The sequence below is a fragment of the Vicugna pacos genome, unplaced genomic scaffold (assembly GCF_048564905.1).
Source record: "Vicugna pacos unplaced genomic scaffold, VicPac4 SAC-SAT, whole genome shotgun sequence".
Classification (NCBI taxonomy): Eukaryota; Metazoa; Chordata; class Mammalia; order Artiodactyla; family Camelidae; genus Vicugna; species Vicugna pacos.
In genome coordinates, this window is record NW_027328721.1 from 58,031,592 (window position 1) to 58,055,864 (window position 24,273).

Genomic DNA, 24,273 nt, shown 5'->3' on the forward strand with positions numbered 1-24,273 from the left:
TCGTCTCCCCTGAGGGTTTTCCTAATGTCTCTGTGCCAGGGAATGCTAGGGGGTTTGAAGGAAGTCCCAGTGGCAGAGGCTGCCTCCCCAAGGTAAGGAAAGGTATTTCTCGGACTTCCCCGGACAGGGAACAACTGTGACTTAAGAGAGCTGCGTGGAGTTGTCTCTCGAGCTCCCCCACGCAATGATAATGGTTCCGGAATCCTTACCGTGGGGAAGTACCTCAATTGGTCGGCAGCGCGTGGGTTCTAACGGAATGCCTAAGCTCATCTCCCCTGAGGGTTTTCCTAATGTGTCTGTTCCAGGGAATGCTAGGGGGTTTGCAGGAAATCCCAGGGACAGAGGCTGCCTCCCAAAGGTCAAGGAAGGTATTTCTCGGACTTCCCCGAGCAGGGAACACCTGTGACTGAAGAGAGCTGCGTGGAGTTGTCTCTCGAGCTCCCCCACGCACTGACAATGGTTCCGGAATCCTGAGTGTGGGGAGGTTCCACCAACGGTCGGTAGCGCGTGGGTTCTAACGGAATTGCAAAGCTCGTCTCCCCTGAGGGTTTTCCTAATATCTCTGTGCCAGGGAATGCTAGGGGGGATTGAAGGAAGTCCCAGTGGCAGAGACTGCCTCCCCAAGGTCAGGAAAGTTACTTCTCGGACTTCCCTGGACAGGGAGCACCTGTGACTGAGGAGATCTGCGTGGAGTTTTCTCTCGAGCTCCCCCACGCACTGACAATGCTTCCGGAATCCTGAGCGTTGGGAGGTTCCACCAACGGTGGGCAGCGTGTGGGTTCTAACGGAACTGCAATGCTCGTCTCCCCTGACGGTTTTCCAAGTGTCTCTATCCCCGGGAAGTCTAGGGGGGTTTGCAGGAAATCCCAGGGACATAGGTTGCCTCCCAAGGTCAGGGAAGGTATTTCTCGGAATTCCCCGAACAGGGAACACCAGTGACTGAAGAGAGCTGCGTGGAGTTGTCTGTCGATCTCCCCTACGCACTGAAAATGTTTCTGGAATCCTGAGCGTGGGGAGGTTCCACCAATGGTCGGCAGCGTATGGGTTCTAACGGAATGCCTTTGCTCGTCTCCCCTGAGGGTTTTCCTAATGTCTCTGTGCCAGGCAATGCTAGGGTTTTGCAGGAAGTCCCAGGGACAGAGGCTGCCTCCCCAAGGTCAGGGAAGTTATTTCTCGGACTTCCCCAAACAGGGAACACCTGTGACTGAAGAGAGCTGCGTGGAGTTGTCTCTCGAGCTCCCCCACGCACTGACAATGGTTCCGGATTCCTGAGCGTGGGGAGGTTCCACCAACGGTCGGCAGCGTGTGGGTTCTAACGGAATGCCTAAGCTCGTCTCCCCTGAGGGTTTTCCTAATGTCTCTGTGCCAGGGAATGCTAGGGGGGTTTGCAGGAAGTCCCAGGGACAGAGGCTGCCTCCCCAAGGTCAGGGAAGGTATTTCTCGGACTTCCCCGAACAAGGAACACCTGAGACTGAAGAGAGCTGCGTGGAGTTGTCTCTCCACCTCCCCGACGCACTGACAATATTTCCGGAATCCTGAGCGTGGGGAGGTTCCACCAACGGTCGGCAGCGCGTGGGTGCTAACAGAATTGCAAAGCTCATCTCCCCTGAGGGTTTTCCTAATGTCTCTGTGCCAGGGAAGGCTAGGGGGTTTTGCAGGAAGTCCCAGGGACAGAGGCTGCCTCCCAAAGGTCAAGGAAGGTATTTCTCGTACTTCGCCGGACAGGGAACACCTGTGAATGAAGAGAGCTGCGTGGAGTTGTCTCTCGAGCTCCCCCACGCACTGACAATGGTTCCGGAATCCTGAGCGTGGGGAGGTTCCACCAACGGTCGGCAGCGCGTGGGTTCTAACGGAATGCCTAAGCTCGTCTCCCCTGAGGGTTTTCCTAATGTCTCTGTGCCAGGGAATGCTAGGGGGTTTTGCAGGAAATCCCAAGGACAGAGGCTACCTCCCCAAGGTCAGGGAAGTTATTTCTCGGACTTCCCTGAGCATTGAAAACCCGTGACTGAAGAGAGCTGCGTGGAGTTGTCTCTCGAGCTCCCCCACGCACTGACAATGGTTCCGAAATCCTGAGCGTGGGGAGGTTCCACCAATGGTCGGCAGCGCGTGGGTTCTAACGGAATGCCTTAGCTCATCTCCCCTGAGGGTTTTCGTAATGTCTCTGTGCCAGGGAATGCTAGGGGGGTTTGCAGGAAATCACAGGGAAAGAGGCTGCCTCCCCAAGGTCAATGAAGGTATTTCTCGGACTTCCCCGGACAGGGAACACCTCTGAATGAAGAGAGCTGCGTGGAGTTTTCTCTCGAGCTCCCCCACGCACTGACAATGTTTCTGCAATCCTGAGCGTGGGGAGGTTCCACCAACGGTCGGCAGCACGTGGGTTCTAACGGAATGCCTAAGCTCGTCTCCCCTGAGGGTTTTCCTAATGTCTCTGTGCCAGGGAATTCTAGGGGGATTTGCAGGAAGTCCCTGGGACAGAGGCTGCCTCCCCAAGGTAAGAGAAGGTGTTTTTCGGACTTCCCCGATCAGGGAACACCTGTGACTGAAGAGAGCTGCGTGGAGATATCTCTCGTGCTCCCCCACGCGCTGACAATGGTTCCGGAATCCTGAACGTGGGGACGTTCCACCAACGGTCGGCAGCGCGTGGGTTCTAACGGAATGCCTAAGCTCGTCTCCCCTGAGGGTTTTCCTAATGTCTCTGTGCCAGGGAATGCTAGGGGGGTTTGCAGGAAGTCCCAGGAACTGAGGCTGCCTCCCAAGGTCAGGGAAGGTATTTCTCGGACTTCCCCGAACAGGGAACACTTGTGGCTGAAGAGAGCTGCATGGAGTTGTCTCTCGAGCTCCCCCACGCACTGACAATGGTTCCGGAATCCTGAGCGTGGGGAGGTACCACCAATGGTCGGCAGTGAGTGGGTTCTAATGGAATGCCTAAGCTCGTCTCCCCTGAGGGTTTTCCTAATATCTCTGTGCCAGGGAATGCTAGGGGGGTTTGCAGGAATTCCCACTGACAGAGGCTGCCTCCCCAAGGTCAGGGAATGTATTTCTCGGACTTCCCGTGCAGGGAACACCTGTGACTGAAGAGGACTGCGTGGAGTTATCTCTCGAGCTCCCCCAAGCACTGACAATGGTTCCGGAAGCCTGAGCGTGGGGAGGTTCCACCAACGGTCGGCAGCGCGTGGGTTCTAACGGAATGCCTAAGCTCGTCTCCACTGAGGGTTTTCCTAATGTCTCTGTGCCAGGGAATGCTAGGGGTTTGAAGGAAGTCCCAGTGGCAGAGGCTGCCTCACCAAGGTCAGGAAAGGTATTTCTCGGACTTCCCCGGACAGGGAACACCTGTGACTGAGGAGAGCTGCGTGGAGTTGTCTCTAGAGCTCCCCCACGCAATGATAATGGTTCCGGAATCCTTACCGTTTGGAGGTACCTCCATTGGTCGGCAGCGCGTGGGTTCTAACGGAATGCCTAAGCTCGTCTCCCCTGAGAATTTTCCTAATGTCTCTGTGCCAGGGAAAGCTTGAGGGATTTGCAGGAATTCCCAGTGTCAGAGGCTGCCTCCCCAATGTCAGGGAAGTTATTTCTCGGACTTCCCCAAACAGGGAACACCTGTGACTGAAGAGAGCTGCGTGGGGTTGTCTGTCGATCTCCCCTACGCACTGAAAATGTTTCTGGAATCCTGAGCGTGCGGAGGTTCCACCAACGGTCGGCAGCGTGTGGGTTCTAACGGAATGCCTAAGCTCGTCTCCCCTGAGGGTTTTTCTAATGTCTCTGTGCCAGGGAATGCTTGGGGGGTTTGCAGGAAGACCCAGGGACAGAGGATGCCTCCCCAAGGTCAGGGAAGGTATTTCTCGGACTTCCCCGAGCAGGGAACCCCTGTGACTGAGGAGAGCTGCGTGGAGTTGTCTCTCGAGCTCCCCCACGCACTGACAATGGTTCCGGAATCCTGAGCGTGGGGAGGTTCCACCAACGGTCGGTAGCGCGTGGGTTCTAACGGAATTGCAAGCTCGTCTCCCCTGAGGGTTTTCCTAATATCTCTGTGCCAGGGAATGCTTGGGGGGGTTTGAAGGAAGTCCCAGTGGCAGAGACTGCCTCCCCAAGGTCAGGAAAGTTATTTCTCGGACTTCCCCGGACAGGGAGCACCTGTGACTGAGGAGAGCTGCGTGGAGTTGTCTCTCGAGCTCCCCCACGCACTGACAATGCTTCCGGAATCCTGAGTATTGGGAGGTTCCACCAATCTTCGGCAGCGCGTGGGTTTTAACGGAATGCCTAAGCTCGTCTCCCCTGAGGATTTTCCTAATATCTCTGTGCCAGGGAATGCTAGGGGGGTTTGCAGGAAGTCCCAGGGACAGAGTCTGACTCCCCAAGGTCAGGGAAGGTTTTTCTCGGACTTCCCCGAACAGGGAACACCTGTGACTGAAGAGAGCTGCGTGGAGTTGTCTCTCCACCTCCCCGACGCACTGACAATGGTTCCGCAATCCTGAGCGTGGGGAGGTTCCACCAATGGTCGGCAGCGCGTTGGTTCTAACGGAATGCCTTAGCTCGTCTCCCCTGAGGGTTTTCCTAATGTCTCTGTGCCAGGGAATGCTAGGGGGGTTTGCAGGAAATCACAGGGAAAGAGGCTGCCTCCCCAAGGTCAATGAAGGTATTTCTCGGACTTCCTGGGACAGGGAACACCTCTGAATGAAGAGAGCTGCGTGGAGTTTTCTCTCGAGCTCCCCCACGCACTGACAATGTTTCTGCAATCCTGAGCGTGGGGAGGTTCCACCAACGGTCGGCAGCACGTGGGTTCTAACGGAATACTAAAGCTCGTCTCCCCTGAGGGTTTTCCTAATGTCTCTGTGCCAGGGAATTCTAGGGGGATTTGCAGGATGTCCCTGGGACAGAGGCTGCCTCCCCAAGGTAAGAGAAGGTCTTTTTCGGACTTCCCCGATCAGGGAACACCTGTGACTGAAGAGAGCTGCGTGGAGATATCTCTCGTGCTCCCCCACGCGCTGACAATGGTTCCGGAATCCTGAGCGTGGGGACGTTCCACCAACGGTCGGCAGCGCGTGGGTTCTAACGGAATGCCTAAGCTCGTCTCCCCTGAGGGTTTTCCTAATGTCTCTGTGCCAGGGAATGCTAGGGGGGTTTGCAGGAATTCCCAGGAACTGAGGCTGCCTCCCAAGGTCAGGGAAGGTATTTCTCGGACTTCCCCGAACAGGGAACACTTGTGGCTGAAGAGAGCTGCGTCGACTTGTCTCTCGAGCTCCCCCACGCATTGACAATGGTTCCGGAATCCTGAGCGTGGGGAGGTACCACCAATGGTCGGCAGTGAGTGGGTTCTAATGGAATGCCTAAGCTCGTCTCCCCTGAGGGTTTTCCTAAATCTCTGTGCCAGGGAATGCTAGGGGGGTTTGCAGGAATTCCCAGTGACAGAGGCTGCCTCCACAAGTTCAGGGAAGTTATTTCTCGGACTTCCCGTGCAGGGAACACCTGTGACTGAAGAGGACTGCGTGGAGTTGTCTCTCGAGCTCCCCCAAGCACTGACAATGGTTCCGGAAGCCTGAGCATGGGGAGGTTCCACCAACGGTCGGCAGCGCGTGGGTTCTAACGGAATGCTTAAGCTCGTCTCCACTGAGGGTTTTCCTAATGTCTCTGTGCCAGGGAATGCTAGGGGTTTGAAGGAAGTCCCAGTGGCAGAGGCTGCCTCACCAAGGTCAGGAAAGGTATTTCTCGGTCTTCCCCAAACAGGGAACACCTGTGAGTGAAGAGAGCTGCGTGGAGTTGTCTCTCCACCTCCCCGACGCACTGACAATTTTTCCGGAATACTGAGCGTGGGGAGGTTCCACCAACGGTCGGCAGCGCGTGGGTTCTAACGGAATGCCTAAGCTCGTCTCGCCTGAGGGTTTTCCTAATGTCTCTGTGCCAGGGAAGGCTAGGGGGGTTTGCAGGAAGTCCCAGTGACAGAGGCTGCCTCCACAAGTTCAGGGAAGTTATTTCTCGGACTTCCCTGAGCATTGAACACCCGTGACTGAAGAGAGCTGCGTGGAGTTGTCTCTCGAGCTCCCCCACGCACTGACAACGGTTCCGAAATCCTGAGCGTGGGGAGGTTCCACCAATGGTCGGCAGCGCGTGGGTTCTAACGGAATGCCTTAGCTCGTCTCCCCTGAGGGTTTTCCTAATGTCTCTGTGCCAGGGAATGCTAGGGGGGTTTGCAGGAAATCACAGGGAAATAGGCTGCCTCCCCAAGGTCAATGAAGGTATTTCTCGGACTTCCCCGGACAGGGAACACCTCTGAATGAAGAGAGCTGCGTGGAGTTTTCTCTCGAGCTCCCCCACGCACTGACAATTTTTCTGCAATCCTGAGCGTGGGGAGGTTCCACCAACGGTCGGCAGCGCATGGGTTCTAACGGAATGCCTAAGCTCGTCTCCCCTGAGGGTTTTCCTAATGTCTCTGTGCCAGGGAATGCTAGGGGGGTTTGCAGGAAGTCCCAGAAACTGAGGCTGCCTCCCAAGGTCAGGGAACGTATTTCTCGGACTTCCCCGAACAGGGAACACTTGTGGCTGAAGAGAGCTGCGTGGAGTTGTCTCTCGAGCTCCCCCACGCACTGACAATGGTTCCGGAATCCTGAGCGTGGGGAGGTACCACCAATGGTCGGCAGTGCGTGGGTTCTAATGGAATGCCTAAGCTCGTCTCCCCTGAGGGTTTTCCTAATATCTCTGTGCCAGGGAATGCTAGGTGGGTTTGCAGGAATTCCCACTGACAGAGGCTGCCTCCCCAAGGTCAGGGAATGTATTTCTCGGACTTCCCGTGCAGGGAACACCTGTGACTGAAGAGGACTGCGTGGAGTTGTCTCTCGAGCTCCCCCAAGCACTGACAATGGTTCCGGAAGCCTGAGCGTGGGGAGGTTCCACCAACGGTCGGCAGCGCGTGGGTTCTAACGGAATGCCTAAGCTCGTCTCCACTGAGGGTTTTCCTAATGTCTCTGTGCCAGGGAAGGCTAGGGGTTTGAAGGAAGTCCCAGTGGCAGAGGCTGCCTCACCAAGGTCAGGAAAGGTATTTCTCGGTCTTCCCCAAACAGGGAACACCTGTGAGTGAAGAGAGCTGCGTGGAGTTGTCTCTCCACCTCCCCGACGCACTGACAATTTTTCCGGAATACTGAGCGTGGGGAGGTTCCACCAACGGTCGGCAGCGCGTGGGTTCTAACGGAATGCCTAAGCTCGTCTCGCCTGAGGGTTTTCCTAATGTCTCTGTGCCAGGGAAGGCTAGGGGGGTTTGCAGGAAGTCCCAGTGACAGAGGCTGCCTCCACAAGTTCAGGGAAGTTATTTCTCGGACTTCCCTGAGCATTGAACACCCGTGACTGAAGAGAGCTGCGTGGAGTTGTCTCTCGAGCTCCCCCACTCACTGACAACGGTTCCGAAATCCTGAGCGTGGGGAGGTTCCACCAATGGTCGGCAGCGCGTGGGTTCTATCGGAATGCCTTAGCTCGTCTCCCCTGAGGGTTTTCCTAATGTCTCTGTGCCAGGGAATGCTAGGGGGGTTTGCAGGAAATCACAGGGAAAGAGGCTGCCTCCCCAAGGTCAATGAAGGTATTTCTCGGACTTCCCCGGACAGGGAACACCTCTGAATGAAGAGAGCTGCGTGGAGTTTTCTCTCGAGCTCCCCCACGCACTGACAATATTTCTGCAATCCTGAGCGTGGGGAGGTTCCACCAACGGTCGGCAGCGCATGGGTTCTAACGGAATGCCTAAGCTCGTCTCCCCTGAGGGTTTTCCTAATGTCTCTGTGCCAGGGAATGCTAGGGGGGTTTGCAGGAAGTCCCAGAAACTGAGGCTGCCTCCCAAGGTCAGGGAACGTATTTCTCGGACTTCCCCGAACAGGGAACACTTGTGGCTGAAGAGAGCTGCGTGGAGTTGTCTCTCGAGCTCCCCCACGCACTGACAATGGTTCCGGAATCCTGAGCGTGGGGAGGTACCACCAATGGTCGGCAGTGCGTGGGTTCTAATGGAATGCCTAAGCTCGTCTCCCCTGAGGGTTTTCCTAATATCTCTGTGCCAGGGAATGCTAGGTGGGTTTGCAGGAATTCCCACTGACAGAGGCTGCCTCCCCAAGGTCAGGGAATGTATTTCTCGGACTTCCCGTGCAGGGAACACCTGTGACTGAAGAGGACTGCGTGGAGTTGTCTCTCGAGCTCCCCCAAGCACTGACAATGGTTCCGGAAGCCTGAGCGTGGGGAGGTTCCACCAACGGTCGGCAGCGCGTGGGTTCTAACGGAATGCCTAAGCTCGTCTCCACTGAGGGTTTTCCTAATGTCTCTGTGCCAGGGAAGGCTAGGGGTTTGAAGGAAGTCCCAGTGGCAGAGGCTGCCTCACCAAGGTCAGGAAAGGTATTTCTCGGTCTTCCCCAAACAGGGAACACCTGTGAGTGAAGAGAGCTGCGTGGAGTTGTCTCTCCACCTCCCCGACGCACTGACAATTTTTCCGGAATACTGAGCGTGGGGAGGTTCCACCAACGGTCGGCAGCGCGTGGGTTCTAACGGAATGCCTAAGCTCGTCTCGCCTGAGGGTTTTCCTAATGTCTCTGTGCCAGGGAAGGCTAGGGGGGTTTGCAGGAAGTCCCAGTGACAGAGGCTGCCTCCACAAGTTCAGGGAAGTTATTTCTCGGACTTCCCTGAGCATTGAACACCCGTGACTGAAGAGAGCTGCGTGGAGATATCTCTCGTGCTCCCCCACGCGCTGACAATGGTTCCGGAATCCTGAGCGTGGGGACGTTCCACCAACGGTCGGCAGCGCGTGGGTTCTAACGGAATGCCTAAGCTCGTCTCCCCTGAGGGTTTTCCTAATGTCTGTGTGCCAGGGAATGCTAGGGGGGTTTGCAGGAATTCCCAGGAACTGAGGCTGCCTCCCAAGGTCAGGGAAGGTATTTCTCGGACTTCCCCGAACAGGGAACACTTGTGGCTGAAGAGAGCTGCGTGGACTTGTCTCTCGAGCTCCCCCACGCACTGACAATGGTTCCGGAATCCTGAGCGTGGGGAGGTACCACCAATGGTCGGCAGTGAGTGGGTTCTAATGGAATGTCTAAGCTCGCCTCCCCTGAGGGTTTTCCTAATATCTCTGTGCCAGGGAATGCTAGGGGTTTTGCAGGAATTCCCACTGACAGAGGCTGCCTCCCCAAGGTCAGGGAATGTATTTCTCGGACTTCCCGTGCAGGGAACACCTGTGACTGAAGAGGACTGCGTGGAGTTGTCTCTCGAGCTCCCCCAAGCACTGACAATGGTTCCGGAAGCCTGAGCGTGGGTTAGTTCCACCAACGGTCGGCAGCGCGTGGGTTCTAACGGAATGCCTAATCTCGTCTCCACTGAGGGTTTTCCTAATGTCTCTGTGCCAGGGAATGCTAGGGGTTTGAAGGAAGTCCCAGTGGCAGAGGCTGCCTCACCAAGGTCAGGAAAGGTATTTCTCTGTCTTCCCCAAACAGGGAACACCTGTGAGTGAAGAGAGCTGCGTGGAGTTGTCTCTCCACCTCCCCGACGCACTGACAATTTTTCCGGAATACTGAGCGTGGGGAGGTTCCACCAACGGTCGGCAGCGCGTGGGTTCTAACGGAATGCCTAAGCTCGTCTCGCCTGAGGGTTTTCCTAATGTCTCTGTGCCAGGGAAGGCTAGGGGGGTTTGCAGGAAGTCCCAGTGACAGAGGCTGCCTCCACAAGTTCAGGGAAGTTATTTCTCGGACTTCCCTGAGCATTGAACACCCGTGACTGAAGAGAGCTGCGTGGAGTTGTCTCTCGAGCTCCCCCACGCACTGACAACGGTTCCGAAATCCTGAGCGTGGGGAGGTTCCACCAATGGTCGGCAGCGCGTGGGTTCTAACGGAATGCCTTAGCTCGTCTCCCCTGAGGGTTTTCCTAATGTCTCTGTGCCAGGGAATGCTAGGGGGGTTTGCAGGAAATCACAGGGAAAGAGGCTGCCTCCCCAAGGTCAATGAAGGTATTTCTCGGACTTCCCCGGACAGGGAACACCTCTGAATGAAGAGAGCTGTGTGGAGTTTTCTCTCGAGCTCCCCCACGCACTGACAATGTTTCTGCAATCCTGAGCGTGGGGAGGTTCCACCAACGGTCGGCAGCGCATGGGTTCTAACGGAATGCCTAAGCTCGTCTCCCCTGAGGGTTTTCCTAATGTCTCTGTGCCAGGGAATGCTAGGGGGGTTTGCAGGAAGTCCCAGAAACTGAGGCTGCCTCCCAAGGTCAGGGAACGTATTTCTCGGACTTCCCCGAACAGGGAACACTTGTGGCTGAAGAGAGCTGCGTGGAGTTGTCTCTCGAGCTCCCCCACGCACTGACAATGGTTCCGGAATCCTGAGCGTGGGGAGGTACCACCAATGGTCGGCAGTGCGTGGGTTCTAATGGAATGCCTAAGCTCGTCTCCCCTGAGGGTTTTCCTAATATCTCTGTGCCAGGGAATGCTAGGTGGGTTTGCAGGAATTCCCACTGACAGAGGCTGCCTCCCCAAGATCAGGGAATGTATTTCTCGGACTTCCCGTGCAGGGAACACCTGTGACTGAAGAGGACTGCGTGGAGTTGTCTCTCGAGCTCCCCCAAGCACTGACAATGGTTCCGGAAGCCTGAGCGTGGGGATGTTCCACCAACGGTCGGCAGCGCGTGGGTTCTAACGGAATGCCTAAGCTCGTCTCCCCTGAGGATTTTCCTAATGTCTCTGTGCCAGGGAAGGCTAGGGGTTTGAAGGAAGTCCCAGTGGCAGAATCTGTCTCACCAAGGTCAGGAAAGGTATTTCTCGGACTTCCCCGGACAGGGAACACCTGTGACTGAGGAGAGCTGCGTGGAGTTGTCTCTCGAGCTCCCCCACGCAATGATAATGGTTCCGGAATCCTTACCGTTTGGAGGTACCTCCATTTGTCGGCAGCGCGTGGGTTCTAACGGAATGCCTAAGCTCGTCTCCCCTGAGAATTTTCCTAATGTCTCTGTGCCAGGGAAAGCTTGGGGGGTTTGCAGGAAGTCCCAGTGACAGAGGCTGCCTCCCCAATGTCAGGGAAGTTATTTCTCGGACTTCCCCAAACAGGGAACACCTGTGACTGAAGAGAGCTGCGTGGAGTTGTCTGTCGATCTCCCCTACGCACTGAAAATGTTTCTGGAATCCTGAGTGTGCGGAGGTTCCACCAACCGTCGGCAGCGTGTGGGTTCTAACGGAATGCCTAAGCTCGTCTCCCCTGAGGGTTTTTCTAATGTCTCTGTGCCAGGGAATGCTTGTGGGGTTTGCAGGAAGACCAAGGGACAGAGGGTGCCTCCCCAAGGTCAGGGAAGGTATTTCTCGGACTTCCCCGAGCAGGGAACACCTGTGACTGAAGAGAGCTGCGTGGAGTTGTCTCTCGAGCTCCCCCACGCACTGACAATGGTTCCGGAATCCTGAGCGTGGGGAGGTTCCACCAACGGTCGGTAGCGCGTGGGTTCTAACGGAATTGCAAGCTCGTCTCCCCTGAGGGTTTTCCTAATATCTCTGTGCCAGGGAATGATTGGGGGGGTTTGAAGGAAGTCCCAGTGGCAGAGACTGCCTCCCCAAGGTCAGGAAAGTTATTTCTCGGACTTCCCCGGACAGGGAGCACCTGTGACTGAGGAGAGCTGCGTGGAGTTGTCTCTCGAGCTCCCCCACGCACTGACAATGCTTCCGGAATCCTGAGCGTTGGGAGGTTCCACCAACCTTCGGCAGCGCGTGCGTTTTAACGGAATGCCTAAGCTCGTCTCCCCTGAGGGTTTTCCTAATATCTCTGTGCCAGGGAATTCTAGGGGGGTTTGCAGGAAGTCCCAGGGACAGAGTCTGACTCCCCAAGGTCAGGGAAGGTTTTTCTCGGACTTCCCCGAACAGGGAAGACCTGTGACTGAAGAGAGCTGCGTGGAGTTGTCTCTCCACCTCCCCGACGCACTGACAATGGTTCCGCAATCCTGACGGTGGGGAGGTTCCACCAACGGTGGGAAGAGTGTGGGTTCTAACGGAACTGCAATGCTCGTCTCCCCTGAGGGTTTTCCAAGTGTCTCTATGCCTGGGAAGTCTAGGGGGGTTTGCAGGAATTCCCAGGGACAGAGGCTGCCTCCCCAAGGTCAGGGAAGGTATTTCTCGGACTTCCCCGAACAGGGAACACCTGTGAATGAAGAGAGCTGCGTGGAGTTGTCTCTCGAGCTCCCCCACGCGCTGACAATGGTTCCGGAATCCTGAGGGTGGGGAGGTTCCACCAACGGTCGGCAGCGCATGGGTTCTAACGGAAAGCTTTAGCTCGTCTCCCCTGAGGGTTTTCCTAGTGTTTCTGTGCCAGGGAATGCTAGGGGGGTTTGCAGGAAGTCCCAGGGACAGAGGCTGCCTACCCAAGGTCAGGGAAGATTTTTCTCGGACTTCCCTGAACAGGGAACACCTGTGACTGAAGAGAGCTGCGTGGAGTTGTCTCTCGAGGTCCCCCACGCACTGACAATGGTTCCGGAATCCTGAGCGTGGGGAGGTTCCACGAACGGTCGGCAGCGCGTGGGTTCTAACGGAATGCCTAAGCTCGTCTCCCCTGAGGCTTTTCCTATTATCTCTGTGCCAGGGAATGCTAGGGTTTTTGCAGGAAATCCCAGGGACAGAGGCTGCCTCCCCAAGGTCAGGGAAGTTATTTCTCGGACTTCCCCGAACAGGGAACACTTGTGAACTGAAGAGAGCTGCGTGGAGTTGTCTCTCGAGCTCCCCCACGCACTGACTATGGTTCCGGAATCCTGAGCGTGGGGTGGTACCACCAATGGTCGGCAGTGCGTGGGTTCTAATTGAATGCCTAAGCTCGTCTCCCCTGAGTGTTTTCCTAATATCTCTGTGCCAGGGAATGCTAGGGGGGTTTGCAGGAATTCCCAGTGACAGAGGATGCCTCCCAAAGTTCACGGAAGATTTTTCTCGGACTTCCCGTGCAGGGAACACCTGTGACTGAAGAGGACTGAGTGGAGTTGTCTCTCGAGCTCCCCCAAGCACTGACAATGGTTCCGGAAACCTGAGCGTGGGGAGGTTCCACCAACGTTCGGCAGCGCGTGGGTTCTAACGGAATGCCTAAGCTCGTCTCCCCTGAGGGTTTTCCTAATGTGTCTGTGCCAGGGAATGCTAGGGGATTTGCAGGAAATCCCAGGGACAGAGGCTGCTTCCCAAAAGTCAAGGAAGGTATTTCTCGGACTTCCCCGAGCAGGGAACACCTGTGACTGAAGAGAGCTGCGTGGAGTTGTCTCTCGAGCTCCCCCACGCACTGACAATGGTTCCGGAATCCTGAGCGTGGGGAGGTTCCACCAACGGTCGGTAGCGCGTGGGTTCTAACGGAATTGCAAAGCTCGTCTCCCCTGAGGGTTTTCCTAATATCTCTGTGCCAGGGAATGCTAGGGGGGATTGAAGGAAATCCCAGTGGCAGAGACTGCCTCCCCAAGGTCAGGAAAGTTACTTCTCGGACTTCCCTGGACAGGGAGCACCTGTGACTGAGGAGATCTGCGTGGAGTTTTCTCTCGAGCTCCCCCACGCACTGACAATGCTTCCGGAATCCTGAGCGTTGGGAGGTTCCACCAACGGTGGGCAGCGTGTGGGTTCTAAAGGAACTGCAATGCTCGTCTCCCCTGACGGTTTTCCAAGTGTCTCTATCCCCGGGAAGTCTAGGGGGGTTTGCAGGAAATCCCAGGGACATAGGTTGCCTCCCAAGGTCAGGGAAGGTATTTCTCGGACTTCCCCGAACAGGGAACACCAGTGACTGAAGAGAGCTGCGTGGAGTTGTCTGTCGATCTCCCCTACGCACTGAAAATGTTTCTGGAATCCTGAGCGTGGGGAGGTTCCACCAATGGTCGGCAGCGTATGGGTTCTAACGGAATGCCTTAGCTCCTCTCCCCTGAGGGTTTTCCTAATGTCTCTGTGCCAGGCAATGCTAGGGTTTTTGCAGGAAGTCCCAGGGACAGAGGCTGCCTCCCCAAGGGCAGGGAAGTTATTTCTCAGACTTCCCCAAACAGGGAACACCTGTGACTGAAGAGAGCTGCGTGGAGTTGTCTCTCGAGCTCCCCCACGCACTGACAATGGTTCCGGATTCCTGAGCGTGGGGAGGTTCCACCAACGGTCGGCAGCGTGTGGGTTCTAACGGAATGCCTAAGCTCGTCTCCCCTGAGGGTTTTCCTAATGTCTCTGTGCCAGGGAATGCTAGGGGGGTTTGCAGGAAGTCCCAGGGACAGAGGCTGCCTCCCCAAGGTCAGGGAAGGTATTTCTCGGACTTCCCCGAGCAGGGAACACCTGTGACTGAAGAGAGCTGCGTGGAGTTGTCTCTCGAGCTCCCCCAAGCGCTGACAATGGTTCCGGAATCCTGAGCGCGGGGAGGTACCACCTATGGTCGGCAGTGCGTGGGTTCTAATGGAATGCCTAAGCTCGTCTACCCTGAGGGTTTTCCTAATATCTCTCTGCCAGGAAATGCTAGGGGGGTTTGCAGGAAATCCCAGGGACAGAGGCTGCCTCCCAAAGGTCAAGGAAGGTATTTCTCGTACTTCGCCGGACAGGGAACACCTGTGAATGAAGAGAGCTGCGTGGAGTTGTCTCTCGAGCTCCCCCACGCACTGACAATGGTTCCGGAATCCTGAGCGTGGGGAGGTTCCACCAACGGTCGGCAGCGCGTGGGTTCTAACGGAATGCCTAAGCTCGTCTCCCCTGAGGGTTTTCCTAATGTCTCTGTGCCAGGGAATGCTAGGGGGTTTTGCAGGAAATCCCAAGGAGAGAGGCTGAATCCCCAAGGTCTGGGAAGGTATTTCTCGGACTTCCCCGAACAAGGAACACCTGTGAATGAAGAGAGCTGCGTGAAGTTTTCTCTCCACCTCCCCGACGCACTGACAATGGTTCCGGAATCCTGAGCGTGGGGAGGTTCCACCAACGGTCGGCAGCGCGTGTGTTCTAACGGAATTGCAAGCTCGTCTCCCCTGAGGGTTTTCCTAATGTCTCTGTGCCAGGGAATGCTAGGGGGGTTTGCAGGAAGTCCCACTGGCAGAGACTGCCTCCCCAAGGTCAGGAAAGTTATTTCTCGGACTTCCCCGGACAGGGAGCACCTGTGACTGAGGAGAGCTGCGTGGAGTTGTCTCTCGAGCTCCCCCACGCACTGACAATGCTTCCGGAATCCTGAGCGTTGGGAGGTTCCACCAACCTTCGGCAGCGCGTGGGTTTTAACGGAATGCCTAAGCTCGTCTCCCCTGAGGGTTTTCCTAATATCTCTGTGCCAGGGAATGCTAGGGGGGTTTGCAGGAAGTCCCAGGGACAGAGTCTGACTCCCCAAGGTCAGGGAAGGTTTTTCTCGGACTTCCCCGAACAGGGAACACCTGTGACTGAAGAGAGCTGCGTGGAGTTGTCTCTCCACCTCCCCGACGCACTGACAATGGTTCCGCAATCCTGAGCGTGGGGAGGTTCCACCAATGGTCGGCAGCGCGTGGGTTCTAACGGAATGCCTTAGCTCGTCTCCCCTGAGGGTTTTCCTAATGTCTCTGTGCCAGGGAATGCTAGGGGGGTTTGCAGGAAATCACAGGGAAAGAGGCTGCCTCCCCAAGGTCAATGAAGGTATTTCTCGGACTTCCCGGGACAGGGAACACCTCTGAATGAAGAGAGCTGCGTGGAGTTTTCTCTCGAGCTCCCCCACGCACTGACAATGTTTCTGCAATCCTGAGCGTGGGGAGGTTCCACCAACGGTCGGCAGCACGTGGGTTCTAACGGAATGCCAAAGCTCGTCTCCCCTGAGTGTTTTCTAATGTCTCTGTGCCAGGGAATTCTAGGGGTATTTGCAGGAAGTCCCTGGGACAGAGGCTGCCTCCCCAAGGTAAGAGAAGGTCTTTTTCGGACTTCCCCGATCAGGGAACACCTGTGACTGAAGAGAGCTGCGTGGAGATATCTCTCGTGCTCCCCCACGCGCTGACAATGGTTCCGGAATCCTGAGCGTGGGGACGTTCCACCAACGGTCGGCAGCGCGTGGGTTCTAACGGAATGCCTAAGCTCGTCTCCCCTGAGGGTTTTCCTAATGTCTCTGTGCCAGGGAATGCTAGGGGGGTTTGCAGGAATTCCCAGGAACTGAGGCTGCCTCCCAAGGTCAGGGAAGGTATTTCTCGGACTTCCCCGAACAGGGAACACTTGTGACTGAAGAGAGCTGCGTGGAGTTGTCTCTCGAGCTCCCCAACGCACTGACAATGGTTCCGGAATCCTGAGCGTGGGGAGGTTCCACCAACGGTCGGCAGCGCGTGGGATCTAACTGAATTGCAAAGCTCGTCTCCCCTGAGGGTTTTCCTAATGTCTCTGTGCCAGGGAATGCTAGGGGGTTTGAAGGAAGTCCCAGTGGCAGAGGCTGCCTCCCCAAGGTAAGGAAAGGTATTTCTCGGACTTCCCCGGACAGGGAAAAACTGTGACTGAAGAGACCTGCATGGAGTTGTCTCTCGAGCTCCCCCACGCAATGATAATGGTTCCGGAATCCTTACCGTGGGGAGGTACCTCCATTGGTCGGCAGCGCGTGGGTTCTAATGGAATGCCTAAGCTCATCTCCCCTGAGAATTTTCCTAATGTCTCTGTGCCAGGGAAAGCTAGAGGGATTTGCAGGAATTCCCAGTGTCAGAGGCTGCCTCCCCAATGTCAGGGAAGTTATTTCTCGGTCTTCCCCAAACAGGGAACACCTGTGACTGAAGAGAGCTGCGTGGAGTTGTCTGTCGATCTCCCCTACGCACTGAAAATGTTTGTGGAATCCTGAGCGTGGGGAGGTTCCACCAACGGACGGCAGCGCGTGTGTTCTAACGGAATGCCTTAGCTCGTCTCCCCTGAGGGTTTTTCTAATGTCTCTGTGCCAGGGAATGCTAGGGGTGTTTGCAGGAAGTCCCAGGGACAGAGGCTGCCTCCCCAAGGTCAGGGAAGATTTTTCTCGGACTTCCCCGAACAGGGAACACCTGTGACTGAAGAGAGCTGCGTGGAGTTGTCTCTCGAGCTCCCCCACGCACTGACAATGATTCCGGAATCCTGAGCGTGGGGAGGTACCACCAATGGTCGGCAGTGCGTGGGTTCTAATGGAATGCCTAAGCTCGTCTCCCCTAAGGGTTTTCCTAATATCTCTCTGCCAGGAAATGCTAGGGGGGTTTGCAGGAAGTCCCAGGGACAGAGGCTGCCTCCCCAAGGTCAGGGAAGGTATTTCTCGGACTTCCCCGAACAAGGAACACCTGTGAATGAAGAGAGCTGCGTGGAGTTGTCTCTCCAACTCCCCGACGCACTGACAATGTTTCCGGAATCCTGAGCGTGGGGAGGTTCCACCAACGGTCGGCAGCGCGTGTGTTCTAACGGAATGCCTAAGCTCGTCTCCCCTGAGGGTTTTCCTAATGTCTCTGTGCCAGGGAATGCTAGGGGGGTTTGCAGGAAGTCCCAGGGACAGAGGCTGCTTCCCCAAAGTCAGGGAAGGTATTCCTCGGACTTCCCCGAACAGGGAACACCTGTGACTGAAGAGAGCTGCGTGGAGTTGTCTCTCGAGCTCCCCCACGCGCTGACAATGGTTCCGGAATCCGGAGCGTGGTGAGGTTCCACCAACGGTCGGCAGCGCGTGGGTTCTAACGGAATGCCTAAGCTCGTCTCCCCTGAGGGTTTTCCTAATGTCTCTGTGCCAGGGAATGCTAGGGGGGTTTGCAGGAATTCCCAGTGACAGAGGCTCCCTCCCCAAGGTCAGGGAAGGTATTTCTCGGACTTCCCCATGCAGGGAACACCTGTGACTGAAGAGGACTCGTGGAGTGGTCTCTCGAGCTCCCCCACGCACTGACAATGGTTCCGGAATCCTGAGCCTGGGGAGGTTCCACCAACGGTCGTCAGCGAGTGGTTTCTAACAGAATTGGAAACCTCGTCTCCCCTAAGGGTTTTCCTAATATCTCTCTGCCAGGAAATGCTAGGGGGGTTTGCAGGAAGTCCCAGGGACAGAGGCTGCCTCCCCAAGGTCTGGGAAGGTATTTCTCGGACTTCCCCGAACAAGGAACACCTGTGAATGAAGAGAGCTGCGTGGAGTTGTCTCTCGAGCTCCCCCACGCACTGACAATGTTTCCGGAAGCCTGAGCGTGGGGAGGTTCCACCAACGGTCGGCAGCGCGTGGGTTCTAACGGAATGCCTAAGCTCATCTCCCCTGAGGGTTTTCCTAATGTCTCTGTGCCAGGCAATGCTAGGGGGGTTTGCAGGAAGTCCCAGGGTCAGAGGCTGCCCCCCCAAAGTCAGGGATGATTTTTCTCGGACTTCCCCGAACAGGGAACACCTGTGACTGAAGAGAGCTGCGTGGAGTTGTCTCTCGATCTCCCCCACGCACTGACAATGGTTCCGGAATCCTGAGCGTGGGGAGGTTCCACCAACGGTCGGCAGCGCGTGGGTTCTAACGGAATGCCTAAGCTCGTCTCCCCTGAGGGTTTTCCTAATGTGTCTGTGCCAGGGAATGCTAGGGGGGTTTGCAGGAAGTCCCAGGGACAGAGGCTGCTTCCCCAAAGTCAGGGAAGGTATTTCTCGGACTTCCCCGAACAGGGAACACCTGTGACTGAAGAGAGCTTCGTGGAGTTGTCTCTCGAGCTCCCCCACGCGCTGACAATGGTTCCGGAATCCGGAGCGTGGGGAGGTTCCTCCAACGGTCGGCTGCGCGTGGGTTCTAACGGAATGCCTAAGCTCGTCTCCCCTGAGGGTTTTCCTAATGTCTCTGTGCCAGGGAATGCTAGGGGGGTTTGCAGGAAGTCCCAGGGACAGAGGCTGCCTCCCCAAGGTCAGGGAAGGTATTTCTCGGTCTTCCCCAAACAGGGAACACCTGTGACTGAAGAGAGCTGCGTGGAGTTGTCTCTCCACATCCCCGACGCACTGACAATTTTTCCGGAATCCTGAGCGTGGGGAGGTTCCACCAACGGTCGGCAGCGCGTGGGTTCTAACGGAATGCCTAAGCACGTCTCGCCTGAGGGTTTTCCTAATGTCTCTGTGCCAGGGAAGGCTAGGGGGGTTTGCAGGAAGTCCCAGTGACAGAGGCTGCCTCCGCAAGGTCAGGGAAGTTATTTCTCGGACTTCCCTGAGCATTGAACACCCGTGACTGAAGAGAGCTGCGTGGAGTTGTCTCTCGAGCTCCCCCACGCACTGACAATGGTTCCGAAATCCTGAGCGTGGGGAGGTTCCACCAATGTTCGGCAGCGCGTGGGTTCTAACGGAATGCCTTAGCTCGTCTCCCCTGAGGGTTTTCCTAATGTCTCTCTGCCAGGGAATGCTAGGGGGGTTTGCAGGAAATCACAGGGAAAGAGGCTGCCTCCCCAAGGTCAATGAAGGTATTTCTCGGACTTCCCCGGACAGGGAACACCTCTGAATGAAGAGAGCTGCGTGGAGTTTTCTCTCGAGCTCCCCCACGCACTGACAATGTTTCTGCAATCCTGAGCGTGGGGAGGTTCCACCAACGGTCGGCAGAGCATGGGTTCTAACGGAATGCCTTAGCTCGTCTCCCCTGAGGGTTTTCCTAATGTCTCTGTGCCAGGGAATGCTAGGGGGATTTGCAGGAAGTCCCTGGGACAGAGGCTGCCTCCCCAAGGTCAGAGAAGGTCTTTTTCGGACTTCCCCGAACAGGGAACACCTGTGACTGAAGAGAGCTGAGTGGAGATATCTCTCGTGCTCCCCCACGCGCTGACAATGGTTCCGGAATCCTGAGCGTGGGGACGTTCCACCAACGGTCGGCAGCGCGTGGGTTCTAACGGAATGCCTAAGCTCGTCTCCCCTGAGGGTTTTCCTAATGTCTCTGTGCCAGGGAATGCTAGGGGGGTTTGCAGGAAGTCCCAGGAACTGAGGCTGCCTCCCAAGGTCAGGGAAGGTATTTCTCGGACTTCCCCGAACAGGGAACACTTGTGGCTGAAGAGAGCTGCGTGGAGTTGTCTCTCGAGCTCCCCCACGCACTGACAATGGTTCCGGAATCCTGAGCGTGGGGAGGTACCACCAATGGTCGGCAGTGCGTGGGTTCTAATGGAATGCCTAAGCTCGTCTCCCCTGAGGGTTTTCCTAATATCTCTGTGCCAGGGAATGCTAGGGGGGTTTGCAGGAATTCCCACTGACAGAGGCTGCCTCCCCAAGGTCAGGGAATGTATTTCTCGGACTTCCCGTGCAGGGAACACCTGTGACTGAAGAGGAATGCGTGGAGTTGTCTCTCGAGCTCCCCCAAGCACTGACAATGGTTCCGGAAGCCTGAGCGTGGGGATGTTCCACCAACGGTCGGCAGCGCGTGGGTTCTAACGGAATGCCTAAGCTCGTCTACACTGAGGGTTTTCCTAATGTCTCTGTGCCAGGGAATGCTAGGGGTTTGAAGGAAGTCCCAGTGGCAGAGGCTGTCTCACCAAGGTCAGGAAAGGTTTTTCTCGGACTTCCCCGGACAGGGAACACCTGTGACTGAGGAGAGCTGCGTGGAGTTGTCTCTCGAGCTCCCCCACGCAATGATAATGGTTCCGGAATCCTTACCGTTTGGAGGTACCTCCATTGGTCGGCAGCGCGTGGGTTCTAACGGAATGCCTAAGCTCGTCTCCCCTGAGAATTTTCCTAATGTCTCTGTGCCAGGGAAAGCTTGAGGGATTTGCAGGAATTCCCAGTGTCAGAGGCTGCCTCCCCAATGTCAGGGAAGTTATTTCTCGGACTTCCCCAAACAGGGAACACCTGTGACTGAAGAGAGCTGCGTGGAGTTGTCTCTCCAACTCCCCGACGCACTGACAATGGTTCCGGAATCCTGAGCGTGGGGAGGTTCCACCAACGGTCGGCAGCGCGTGTGTTCTAACGGAATGCCTAAGCTCGTCTCCCCTGAGGGTTTTCCTAATGTCTCTGTGCCAGGGAATGCTAGGGGGGTTTGCAGGAAGTCCCAGGGACAGAGGCTGCTTCCCCAAAGTCAGGGAAGGTATTTCTCGGACTTCCCCGAACAGGGAACACCTGTGACTGAAGAGAGCTGCGTGGAGTTGTCTCTCGAGCTCCCCCACGCGCTGACAATGGTTCCGGAATCCGGAGCGTGGTGAGGTTCCACCAACGGTCGGCAGCGCGTGGGTTCTAACGGAATGCCTAAGCTCGTCTCCCCTGAGGGTTTTCCTAATGTCTCTGTGCCAGGGAATGCTAGGGGGGTTTGCAGGAATTCCCAGTGACAGAGGCTGCCTCCCCAAGGTCAGGGAAGGTATTTCTCGGACTTCCCCATGCAGGGAACACCTGTGACTGAAGAGGACTCGTGGAGTGGTCTCTCGAGCTCCCACACGCACTGACAATGGTTCCGGAAGCCTGAGCGTGGGGAGGTTCCACCAACGGTCGGCAGCGCGTGGGTTCTAACGGAATGCCTAAGCTCGTCTCCCCTGAGGGTTTTCCTAATGTCTCTGTGCCAGGGAATGCTAGGGGGGTTTGCAGGAAATCCCAGGGACAGAGGCTGCCTCCCAAAGGTCAAGGAAGGTATTTCTCGTACTTCCCCCAACAGGGAACACCTGTGAATGAAGAGAGCTGCGTGGAATTGTCTCTCGAGCTCCCCCACGCACTGACAATGGTTCCGGAATCCTGAGCGTGGGGAGGTTCCACCAACGGTCGGCAGCGCGTGGGTTCTAACGGAATGCCTAAGCTCGTCTCCCCTGAGGGTTTTCCTAATGTCTCTGTGCCAGGGAATGCTAGGGGGTTTTGCAGGAACTCCCAAACAGAGGCTGCCTCCCCAAGGTCTGGGAAGGTATTTCTCGGACTTCCCCGAACAAGGAACACCTGTGAATGAAGAGAGCTGCGTGGAGTTGTCTCTCCAACTCCCCGACGCACTGACAATGGTTCCGGAATCCTGAGCCTGGGGAGGTTCCACCAACGGTCGTCAGCGAGTGGTTTCTAACAGAATTGGAAACCTCGTCTCCCCTAAGGGTTTTCCTAATATCTCTCTGCCAGGAAATGCTAGGGGGGTTTGCAGGAAGTCCCAGGGACAGAGGCTGCCTCCCCAAGGTCTGGGAAGGTATTTCTCGGACTTCCCCGAACAAGGAACACCTGGGAATGAAGAGAGCTGCGTGGAGTTGTCTCTCGAGCTCCCCCACGCACTGACAATGTTTCCGGAAGCCTGAGCGTGGGGAGGTTCCACCAACGGTCGGCAGCGCGTGGGTTCTAACGGAATGCCTAAGCTCATCTCCCCTGAGGGTTTTCCTAATGTCTCTGTGCCAGGCAATGCTAGGGGGGTTTGCAGGAAGTCCCAGGGTCAGAGGCTGCCCCCCCAATGTCAGGGATGATTTTTCTCGGACTTCCCCGAACAGGGAACACCTGTGACTGAAGAGAGCTGCGTGGAGTTGTCTCTCGATCTCCCCCACGCACTGACAATGGTTCCGGAATCCTGAGCGTGGGGAGGTTCCACCAACGGTCGGCAGCGCGTGGGTTCTAACGGAATGCCTAAGCTCGTCTCCCCTGAGGGTTTTCCTAATGTGTCTGTGCCAGGGAATGCTAGGGGGGTTTGCAGGAAGTCCCAGGGACAGAGGCTGCTTCCCCAAAGTCAGGGAAGGTATTTCTCGGACTTCCCCGAACAGGGAACACCTGTGACTGAAGAGAGCTGCGTGGAGTTGTCTCTCAAGCTCCCCCACGCGCTGACAATGGTTCCGGAATCCGGAGCGTGGGGAGGTTCCACCAACGGTCGGCAGCGCGTGGGTTCTAACGGAATGCCTAAGCTCGTCTCCCCTGAGGGTTTTCCTAATGTCTCTGTGCCAGGGAATGCTAGGGGGGTTTGCAGGAAGTCCCAGGGACAGAGGCTGCCTCCCCAAGGTCAGGGAAGGTATTTCTCGGTCTTCCCCAAACAGGGAACACCTGTGACTGAAGAGAGCTGCGTGGAGTTGTCTCTCCACCTCCCCGACGGACTGACAATTTTTCCGGAATCCTGAGCGTGGGGAGGTTCCACCAACGGTCGGCAGCGCGTGGGTTCTAACGGAATGCCTAAGCTCGTCTCGCCTGAGGGTTTTCCTAATGTCTCTGTGCCAGGGAAGGCTAGGGGGGTTTGCAGGAAGTCCCAGTGACAGAGGCTGCCTCCGCAAGGTCAGGGAAGTTATTTCTCGGACTTCCCTGAGCATTGAACACCCGTGACTGAAGAGAGCTGCGTGGAGTTGTCTCTCGAGCTCCCCCACGCACTGACAATGGTTCCGAAATCCTGAGCGTGGGGAGGTTCCACCAATGTTCGGCAGCGCGTGGGTTCTAACGGAATGCCTTAGCTCGTCTCCCCTGAGGGTTTTCCTAATGTCTCTCTGCCAGGGAATGCTAGGGGGGTTTGCAGGAAATCACAGGGAAAGAGGCTGCCTCCCCAAGGTCAATGAAGGTATTTCTCGGACTTCCCCGGACAGGGAACACCTCTGAATGAAGAGAGCTGCGTGGAGTTTTCTCTCGAGCTCCCCCACGCACTGACAATGTTTCTGCAATCCTGAGCGTGGGGAGGTTCCACCAACGGTCGGCAGAGCATGGGTTCTAACGGAATGCCTTAGCTCGTCTCCCCTGAGGGTTTTCCTAATGTCTCTGTGCCAGGGAATGCTAGGGGGATTTGCAGGAAGTCCCTGGGACAGAGGCTGCCTCCCCAAGGTCAGAGAAGGTCTTTTTCGGACTTCCCCGAACAGGGAACACCTGTGACTGAAGAGAGCTGAGTGGAGATATCTCTCGTGCTCCCCCACGCGCTGACAATGGTTCCGGAATCCTGAGCGTGGGGACGTTCCACCAACGGTCGGCAGCGCGTGGGTTCTAACGGAATGCCTAAGCTCGTCTCCCCTGAGGGTTTTCCTAATGTCTCTGTGCCAGGGAATGCTAGGGGGGTTTGCAGGAAGTCCCAGGAACTGAGGCTGCCTCCCAAGGTCAGGGAAGGTATTTCTCGGACTTCCCCGAACAGGGAACACTTGTGGCTGAAGAGAGCTGCGTGGAGTTGTCTCTCGAGCTCCCCCACGCACTGACAATGGTTCCGGAATCCTGAGCGTGGGGAGGTACCACCAATGGTCGGCAGTGCGTGGGTTCTAATGGAATGCCTAAGCTCGTCTCCCCTGAGGGTTTTCCTAATATCTCTGTGCCAGGGAATTCTAGGGGGGTTTGCAGGAATTCCCACTGACAGAGGCTGCCTCCCCAAGGTCAGGGAATGTATTTCTCGGACTTCCCGTGCAGGGAACACCTGTGACTGAAGAGGAATGCGTGGAGTTGTCTCTCGAGCTCCCCCAAGCACTGACAATGGTTCCGGAAGCCTGAGCGTGGGGATGTTCCACCAACGGTCGGCAGCGCGTGGGTTCTAACGGAATGCCTAAGCTCGTCTACACTGAGGGTTTTCCTAA